The following is an 11,110-nucleotide window of genomic DNA, read 5'->3' as shown; positions in this document are numbered from 1 at the left end:
AGCCTAGAAACAAAGTTCTTAACCACAACTAAAGTTTGCTGACATACTGATACACATCTCAAAACATTTATACAATAAGTAGTACATTAGACCTAAGGCATGACTTTTAAATCAGTGTTGTAATGTTGCTACACATATAACAATGTCCTTGTATCAGGAACAGATGTTTGATTAATGAGTATGATGATTCCTACAGAAAATTATTACAGAACATATGGACTCATATGACTTTCTCCTCAACCTTCTGAGTAAATTTACTGCCCGCAGTGACTTGCAAAAACTAAACATTTTATGAAAAAGTGCTTTGTGAAGGTGACGGTCACTATTCTGCAGTTTCCAGAACTGCTGCAATGTACATAGACCTTTGACAGAACCCACACACAAAAAAAAGAAAGTGCATAAAAACTAGATGAATTTGCATATCAATCAATCAACAATTATGGGTAACATTTTAAAACAACAATGGTTCAAAACTCTACACAAGTACAGAAGTGTCCTCTTAAATAGAATGAGAATACAGTTGTAGAATGTGTATGCCATTTGTGTTCACAAAATTAGATTAACTTTGCACATTGCATATTTGGGGCTAATGCATTTTTGAAATGTTTGCTTTCTTCCATCAATAAATTGTAGCACTTCAGCTAATTTAAGACCTTTTGTTATTTTGTAGTGCTATTGATATTCATTTCTTTGCTTGTGAACCTAATTATGCATAGATGGCCAACCGGAAACGCTGTGTTCTGTGGTCTGGTGTCTCTTCTGTCTGTTAAACCATGCAGAAAAGATGAGAGCATATCATTAAGCTTATGTGTGCCTGAACAACACACAGAACAAATCTATCTATCAGATGTATCCTGATGTTTTCCTGTAGAACATTTAAATAGTGATGTGGCAAAGAATAAGTGATGAGTGTTTATTTTTAGCTTATTTTTTGTACAGAGTGCAACACAAAGTGCTTTACACTTACAGTAAGCCTATACTGTATACCCGATGCCCTCCTTAGATGTAGACACTCATACAAAACACACACACACACACACACACACACACACACACACTGCTCAACTGGCGATTGTTCACAGGCAGAAATATCTGTGTGTGCACCAGATATGAAAAGGTGGTCAACTGAATGACAAGGTATGAAATAGATGGCAGGGGTTATAGAAAAGGAGCTGTCCATGAGCAAAAGTATGATAACAAAGTGACCATTCACCAAGCCACAGATTTGTAGCAAATAAAAGTCTGGACAACTTGAGCCAAGTGAATAGCAGACAAGCCACTGTGGACAAATGAGCACATCCTTCACAGATGAGAGAGTTTTAGGGGGAGCAGGCCAATCACCACACACACACACACAGACCAAAAAAACATGACGAGGACAAGATAGGGCACATGGAGAATCCTCTACTCCCTTGAGCAGGGTAACACAGTGCTGAAGTAGGCAGTAAGGAGAATCACACTCTTACATCATGACAACACATGTCCTTAATGAGGGACTGTGTCCCTGACTGCAAAAGAAATAGCTTTTTCTGACACTGTTTTTCTCCTCTGTGAACATTTCTTTCAACACAATGAATTATGAGCCTACGAGCATCTGAAATCAGCTTTTGGTGTTAGTTCTATGCTCTTTTATTCTGTTATCAGGGCATATATGTCATATTGTTTTCATGACGTTAGCCCTTTGGTCATTCTGAGTTTGTTCATATAAAGTGTCTCCTCTTCTTCCATTCTTCCACAGACAATATTTTTTAATACATTTCTAGCTTTTTGACAGGAAATGAGTGGGAGGGAGTGAGATTCAGGAAATGACCTCAGGTCGGGATCGAGCCTGGGTCCCTGTGGACACTGGGCTTGTGTGTGGCGCAGGATGCCGCCTCCACTGCTGTGCTACAACATGGAAAATATGTATAACCACGGAGAGTTCACAAACAGTGCAGGCAGATCAAAGCAAACAATAGACAACAAATAGAGGAGAAGAGTTATGCCTGCCTGTCTTACTTATGGGTTTATTTAGCTTGTTTTGTCCTCTGTTAAGGTCAATTGCTGATTTACCCAATTTATTACTCTAATGAGTATTTTTTTTTATAATGACACAACTTTTGCACTGAAGGGGTTCTTAAAGCCTCCAGCCCAACGGTTAATGATCCAGCTTTACAGTAAAATACAACACAGTGAAAGACATTGTTGTACTTGTCCAACAGAGAGGAATCTGTGTTAGTCCTTTCAGAATGCAGCGGCCAGTGTGTATGTGGATGTTCACACATTCACATGGTTAATGTTGGAGGAAAGAGGCGGCATTACTCTGCATTAACATGTTTGTAATTAGAGATCAATAGTCCGGCTGACGAATGATGCCTGAAGCAATAGTACATGAGGTATGTCCTAGTTAGGAGGAGGAGAAGCATGAAATCACGTCAATGACTAGCTCCATTCTGATTAACCTTTGTGTGTAAAAGGGGGCAACCGGTGTTGGCAGCAAAAGCCTCTTTACATATTGCCGAAGCTCAGTGGGCAAGTCACTAATATGGTGGCTGGTGTATTTTAATCAATGCTCTCACATGCTTCACCGAGTATTGTTCTGGGTCGCCGTGGCACCTCGGAAACAAACTGGCATAATGCATTTGGCTTTGGTCGCTGGTGCACCATAACACAGACGTCATTAAAATGGCATCTTTTGTTGTTAATGTTTACATTTTTGTACAATTTTATTTGTTGTGAGTCACTTCGCTTCACTCTCCTTTTATCCCCAAAGCATGCATCTTATGATGGTGCTGAGCGGACACTTTCTCCAGAGCCCACTCCGGACAAACAACTTTGCATCCACATATAGACAACCTCGTGAATGCATATTGATTGACAGTCCATTCGCATGTAACAGTTCATCCACAATAGAATGACAATTCAATTACTGTAGGAAACCCAGGGGAATGTTTTTTTTTTTTTTTGTGAATTGCATAATCCTTTCACTCAGACTTCCTTTCTGCAATTCAGTATGCCTGGTTGAAAAGTCTTTATAGGGATATTTCCTTTGAGTCTTCTTTGAGAGCTTTTTTTCCCTCAAGTCTTATCAAACTTTAATTTTGAATCTGCTTCAAAATCATTGCCTTAATAAAATAAACTGAGAGCTAACTCTCAAATTACATATTTGGCAAATTGAATATTTCTATTATCTTGAATTATGCTTTTAATTGTATCATATTCAAGATATTTGACTCGATATCAGTGAGTGACTTAATTACACTTCACTACTCAATGGCGTCTCCCATTGTCTTCCTCTTTGGCCTTTTGATGTGTTTTAATTAAACACGTAAAGCGTAATATTCTGTCGTCCCCATAAATGTCACATTTCAACTTTAACCTGTTATGAAAATTAGATGGCATGTCGGCAGACTCTGCTCTCTCCGCATGGTGTGTACCTATGAATAAATAATACATTCATTAGATGTTCAATTGCCTCCCCCATACAGTAGCCTTAACAACTCTGCTTTGAGAAAGAGAGGACAGGACCATCTCCCCACCCCCCCCCAACCAACCATAACACATTTCATGGTTTTCGCCATGTAGCCTACCCTAAAAGAAGACTTTTTAAAGGATTCTTTTCCCTTCTGGCAATATAGTCAGGTGACTCATTAGAATTCAATTGGCCAACCCACCAGGGAAAAGGGCAAAATGATGAAACAGACAGCAATGTGTTTGCAAATGAAACTTTTTTGCATGTCTTAACACTTTAGCCTTGTCAAATTAGCACGTAGTCGGCAGAAGGGTGGAGTTAAAAAAATAAATGATGATGATCCGATATAGCGGGTTGCTTCACTTGTTAACCTTTACACAGGGGATATGCTCGCTGTTCAGCACGGTGCGGTGCCTCTGGTTCATACAATGACTGCACTTTATCAAAGGACACAAGCAAAAAGAGAGGGAGAGAAAAAAAACCCTTGCAGGCGACATGGATCAAGTGGAGACCTTGGAGTTACCAGTTCAAAGTGAGGGAACCATGTTGCGTTTGAAGAATGGAGTGCTCGACCATCCACACGGAAATGTCTCTGCGGCGGATTAAAACAAAGAGACACAGCGGGGGGTAGGGAGGGGTGCACAAGCAGGAAGTCTTTGGTGAGTAGGTGGGTGGTGGAGGGGTATCCCCCTAAAGGCAGCACCCTGCAGTAAGATAGATGGAGAGAGGAACAGAGAGGAAAAAGGAAGAGGGAAAGATACCTTAGGCTATTGGGCTTGGCAGGTGCTCCACTCCTCTGATGCATGTTGGGGCCATAAGTGGCGTTCTGGAACTCGGCAGGAGTTCCCTCGGCGGCCCCTCGCAATGGTAAACAATGACTGCATGGCCCCCGGAGGATTCTATCTGCTCTCTACAGGGACACTCTCTGAACAGGGAGTGACAAGCTACTGGCCGTGTCTGTGTGTGTGTGTGTGTGTGAGAGAGAGTGTGCTGGCAGTGGGTGTGTGTGTGTGGGGGTCTCTACAGGGGGAAACAACCCTAACCTCCATGGTTCATTCAATCCGCTGCATGAGGCTGCGAGAGGAATGTGTGAGAGGGACACAAGCGAGCAAGGCTGCCATTTTCCACACTGTATAAATCCTGCACTCTGCTGCCAAAACAACACAACAGTGTGCTCACCTCCAACTCCTTGTCCCTACCTGAAATGCCAAGTGCACACTCAGCAAATGTTCTGTGCAAACTGGGGTGGAATCAGCCACATGGGAATTGGCTGCACACAACCTCAAGAAGATGTGCTGAAGTACACAAAGCCTAGCTTCCTTCCAAGAGTTCCCATGCAAGATACTCAAACTGTGTGTGTGTGTGTGTGGGGTGGTGGGGAGGGGTGGTGAAAGGCCAGCTCCTCCAACTCGCCTCGCTCTGTGTATAGGAGGGAGAGGTTTGGGGCCAAATTGCTGCGGATTTGCTTGAAAGCCCCTTGATGTGCGAGTGATCTAAATGAGGTGTGACATCTGTATTAACCTTGTCGCCAGCTCCTCTCTGACAGGGTGAGAAGGCTGGGACTGGGGGTCATATTTGACTAGAAGAAGAGATATCGCACTCTCAAAAGTCACTTGAAGCAGAGGGGCATCTTGCATGTTGTTTTATTGTTGCATAACATAAAATGGTATGTGCTAATTAAGTTCAGGAATTAACACCAATGTGTCATTTATGCAAGGTTTGAATGATGTAAATAGGACATGGATGTATCAGGTTGTTGCAGAAAATCGGGAAAGAACTGAGAAAATATGCTTTTGACTTAACTAACATAGAAGCAGGTGAGGTTCAAGTGTGTGTGTGTGGGGGAGACTGTGTGTGTGGGCATATGAGAGAGAGAGATGGAGATAGACACAGTCTAACCAAACGTTTATTCTCAAATGAATTCTGGACATTTCGCTCTCCCTGGATGTCAGCGGTTCTATCCATGCAATCAGGCACCTCTCTTGGTCAGTGATTGGACGAGCTGTTGTAATAGGCACAGAGAGAGGAAGCAGCGAGTGAGTAGTCTGCTACGGAGTCACTAGACAACCTATACATTTAAAAGGTCAAGATCCATAACAGACAGGTGCTTCCTTATGCTAGAGTAGTAGCCTGTCCACTTGTCTGTCTGTAATTTCATGGATGGCGAATCCCAAGCCCATCCTTCTTTTTTTTACTCTCCACTCTTTCTGTCAGTCCATTCACATAATATCCCCAGATCAGGATGCTGCATTTTAAATCCATGCACACAAAACTCATGAGTCCTTTGAGATGTTGGTGCTTAAAAGCTAAAGCCATAATCTGAGGGAAACCTGTGCTGCATCACAACTACTCTCAGGCTATTTCAGGTAGGCCTGAGTCCCCTGTGCCAAAAAACTGGATGTGTGGATAAACAGCACATATGTCCATTTAAACTGTAGATTTTTTTTATATATATATATATATATATATTGTATTTGCATAAAAATAATGCATTTTTGGCTCAAAACTAAGGGAATATTATTTTCCATTACCACACTAATGTAGACCTGGATATGACATTATGATATACAGTACACCCTGATCTTATTCATTCAAAGTGGGACCGAATTAGTTAAAAAAAAAACAGTAGAAGTTAGAAGTTTCTTTTAGTAGAAGAAAAACAGTAATTTTATGACAAGAAAGCAACGTTGGACATGTTATTGGCAAGTAAAAGGGTAACTTCATGATGAAGTATCAATGACCATTATATCAGCTGCCATTCATCAACTGAAATGTCATCGCAGATAGCATACTTACTGTAAAGGTCATAGTATACTAAATGCCTCTACAGACACAGTTTGCTAATGTGCCATACGAAACCAAGGCCTGGAGTCCTGACTGTGTCATGTAAGGTGAGCAAGCCAAATAAATATCATTATAACCAGTTCACCAATGCTCTATACTGCCTTCATCATAATAATGCTTTTTTTCTGAGAGGTTAAACATAAATTTATTGTCTATTTTCCTCTGTGCAAAAATATTATTGCTATGATAATGATAGTTTTAATTACTATAGTAAGCATCAATTGAAGGTGTACTTGAAACAACTACTGCAAACAGAGACAAACTAAACATATGCTTTCAACTTGAATAGCTCTAAGCCACTAAAAAGTACTCCAGAGTTATCCAGGCCATTTCATCTAACACATGCCCATAATATGCAGAGAGTTATTGTGAGTGGGTTCACAGAATACGCATGTGGCGCCCAGAGGATATTATTACCTGTGGCTCAGAAGAATCATAGGTGGCATCCTGTATATACTCAGGCCTAATGAGGACGGCCTCTCCACTCTCAGGTCAGGGCTGAGGAGCCAGACAGGGCACATTTTCCTCTCTGGAGCTTCTGACAGGTTTTCATCTGTTTAAATGAATTGTATCTTTTTTCCGCTTGCCACTCTCAGTCTTCCATCTGATTCATAGCACTTGTGGAAGGTCAGCACACAATGAATTTCAAGGGGGGGTTACACAAAAGGAGAATTTTCAAACAGGCTCTGATGTGTCAAAAGGGATATATGGTACATATGACCTCCACAGTAGTGCCATTTTTCCCCATTTGGTGTCAGCACTGGTGTAACTAGTGGATTTGATTGACTTTATTTGTCAACCTTCACATGATATGCCCTGATTTTCCCTTTGGAAACTATCAGGTCAATTTAGCCATTGTAATGGTGAGTGAAATACCGTAAACGGAACTTACCCAATGCACAGTGCAGTGTGAAAGTTTAAAATTAGAGATAATTGTCCACAAAAATCATTGTTAATTGAATAACATTATTGATTGAAAATAAATTTATAACTGAATGAATGAAAACTAGATGTACCGCATAGCGGTACAAAATATGACCGCCGCTCAGTCCTGTACATCCGTTCCGCGAAAATAAATCACACTTCAATTTGTCTCCATATTTTACTCCATCCCCACTCTTGAAACTTTTGTGTATGCTTGTTTGGCATGCCTGAGTGTGTGTGTAATGGGCTGCACAGAAAGTACCCTACTGGTGCTGAAAAGGTGAATAGATTGTAGAATAGCCAAAGAAGATGTAGAATTGTTATAAAACCTTTAAAATCTCTAAACAATCACAAGTAGGGCAGTTCATCACAGTTCATCCATTGCAACTGGATTGATGAAAGGTCACTTACACCTGTAGGCTACATTGTATTTGGGAAAAGCAAAAGGTATCAGCATAATGTTATTTATTTATTTATTTTTATGTATTTATAAACAAAAACATCTCTGTCAGTTCCATGCCGTTTTCAACAGCTATCAAAACAAAGGTCATTTTTGGATGGATGGATTTTTTTGTGAATGTTTCTTCTTCTACATAAGATTTTAGTCATCTTTAGTTCATGTAATACTTTATTGTCAATGCACAAATTAAGTAACAGTAGTCTGAAACGTTATTGTTAATGCACAAATTAAGTAACAGTAGCCTAGTCTGAAACGGTGCTGTTTTACATCTAACCAGTGGTGCAAATAACTGACATGTCCAAATGGGCCTTGATGAAATGCGCCGCTAGACTGTTCATACACATTTTAACGGGCCAACGTTGAAGAGCTTTTGTCCGTTATTGTTAGTGCAAATATAGGCTGATTCATGTTCCCTTGCATTGTTTAACTGAGGTCCATGGCTAGTCTGGCTTTCATCAGACCAAGCTCAATCTTTTAAGAAATCAAAAATAAATAGCGGGCAGATCAGGCTGGGTTCACCCAGCCTAGTCCATAGGCACCCGATATTGTTTAATTTTCCGATTGAGATATACACGCTCTGGCTATTCTAAATGCAAAAATGCATCAGGGAGTTATGACAAAGCGGTAACTAACAAACTAGATCCTAATAGAAAGTTGTTAGCTTCCCTAAGCTACAGGTAGGATTATAAGGTAGGCCTATTGACAACATAAATTGTCAATAGGCTATGCTGGCGACACAAATAAAATCTCCTTTGAAACCAATGGCTTACGCCTTACAGTATCAAGCGGACTTAAACTGTCATATCGTGGGCTTAAAAGTTGTAATAACATTCACGCAGCTCCATGAGTCAATGAAAGCAAAAATGAAGTAGCCACTTCTAAATGGGACCTACTACACAGTAGCTTAAGGTGTTTTGCTAAAACAGCCATAATGAAATGAAGGTGTCATTGTTTGGATACTTCACACACACCGTGCTTTTAATTTCACAGACTACAACTACCAAGCTGTAATCAAAGCACATCGATTCCCCTCTCACACCCTGCACGCACTTAAAACAAAATAAACAGGCGTCTCAGTCTCACGCATGTATAGGCAAAACTGCATCAGACCGGGTGTAACGTTGGTAAATCTTCCATTGCACAGAATGATTTTGTAGCACGTGCAATAAATGACAGTCGAAAGATACAAACAGTGCTGCTATACATTTGCTTGGTATAACCGCATTTATAGTTTTCTACAAATGCAATAAATCAAATGCCTCCATCACTCAACCAACGCTTAACGTAACATTACCTAGGTCCTTATTGATATTACAAGATTAACGCACCTGCAGTAAAACCAAGCATGTCCGATAAACATCCTCAGATTTATTTCGGCTTCAAGAAGAAATGGGAATTACACTTCATGTGAACATCGTCCCTATCCTTATTAGATGTTCGCTGCGGTAAATTACAGTCCTTGTATGAAGCGTCCATTGTTTTTCCAACCCTTTTAACTTCCAACAAAATTACGTCTCACTGCAACGATGCGCCATCTAGTGGACAAACGACTACTTCTCGCCAATACTGAAAATGCAGCCATGATGATGATGATGAATATTTATTTTGGCTTTCTTTTAATCCTACTGATTTTCATTTTTACGGGGAATCACAAATGAGTGATTATGAGCCAGGTTTATGTGGGCCCTTGAGACCAACATACCATAAAAGATTCACAGAGAACTGTGTCTGCCCTACCCTCCTTTCGGGGGGTCCAGTCCAGCGGGGGCTGCAGATGAAAACGAAAAATGACGGTTCCATGCTATCCATATGGGGGTACATGCTCACCAAGTTTTGTGTACCCCGGTCTTTCAGTGTCCCGGGAATCCTTGTTGGTGTACGTCACTAAATGTACACATAAATTATTTTATTGTAAGGCCCCCATGAACGAAAGTACACAAAACTTGGCATGCATTCAGAGGGTGTCATAATGATCCTACACTTTTAATTTTGTGCAGTTTTGACCTTGTCAGCCAGAGATATTGAGATGAAAACACCTAATTTTATGCTTTTAATTTTTTAACTAGGTGGCGCTATACATGAAATAAGTGGTAATGGGATGGGTTGACATGCCCCCTTAAGACCAACATACAAAAAAAGGTGGACCTCCTAGGCCCTACGGTTCTCGAGATATTCACAGAAAACTGTCTCCGGCCACCTACAGGCCAGTTGGTGTATAGTAACATAAATTAATTTATTGTGTGGCCCCCATGAACGGAATTCCACAAAACTTGGCGTGCATACAGAGGGTGTCATAATGATCCTACACTTCCAATTTTGTGCAGTTTTGACTATGTTAGGTCACAGATACCTTCAATTACACCACCTCATTTTTACTTTTTGTGTTTAACTAGGTGGCGCTATACATGAAATGAGTGGTTATGGAATGCGTTGACATGGCCCCTTGAGATCAACATACAAAAAATAATGGTCCTCCTAAACCTTACGGTTCTCGAGATATTCACAGAAAACTGTGTCTGCCCTACCCTCCTTTGGGGGTGCAGTCCAGCATGGGGCTACAGATCAAAACGAAAAACGATGGTTCCATGCTATCCATATGGGGTTACATGCCCACCAAGTTTTGTCTACCCCGGTCTTTCAGTGTCCCGGGAATCATTGACGGAAATTTGGACATGCGAAAAAAAAAAAAAAAAAAAAAAAAAATCTGACTAAACCTATATGACCGCCCGGCTTCGCTGCGCGGCGGTCATAATAAAAGTAATTTAGTCATAAAATGTAATATTTGGATTAAAACAAAGAGGATGGTATTTTACCATTTCCTATTTAAGCAATATAGGGTAACACTTTACTTGACAGTATCGACATAAGAGTGCCATTACACTGTCCTGACACATGAACCCTAACCCTAATCCTAACCTCTAACCCTAAACCTAACTCTCACCCTAACCCTAACTTGTTATGACAAAAAACGAATGTCACTTAATCACAGAAGCGTTATGTCATAAATGTTTATGACTTGTTTATGACACGTTCATGACAGTGTCGTGTCACTCTTATGTCGATACTGTCAAGTAAAGTGTAACCCAATATAGCACTCATGATCGTGGGATTGGTAATGGATATTCCCATGGGTGTTGTTCAGCCACGAGACCAGTGCTATATTGCTTAAATAGGAAATGGTAAAGTACCATCCTCTTTGTTATAATCCAGATATTACATTTTATGACTACCGTGAATTACTTTTATTTTCATTCATTCAGTTATGAATTTATTTTCAACACACACACACACAGGGACAAACAGGCAAGCAGACAGATACAGATTGCAATACTACTGCCCCCACACACACACACACACACACCACTCCTATTGGGACTGTAGATAAAAGGGTGTCAACAATCAAAACCATTCTGTGAATAGTTCGATCTATT

Source organism: Alosa alosa, chromosome 23, assembly GCF_017589495.1.
Source record: "Alosa alosa isolate M-15738 ecotype Scorff River chromosome 23, AALO_Geno_1.1, whole genome shotgun sequence".
Lineage (NCBI taxonomy): Eukaryota > Metazoa > Chordata > Actinopteri > Clupeiformes > Clupeidae > Alosa > Alosa alosa.
This window is presented reverse-complemented; position numbering follows the sequence as displayed.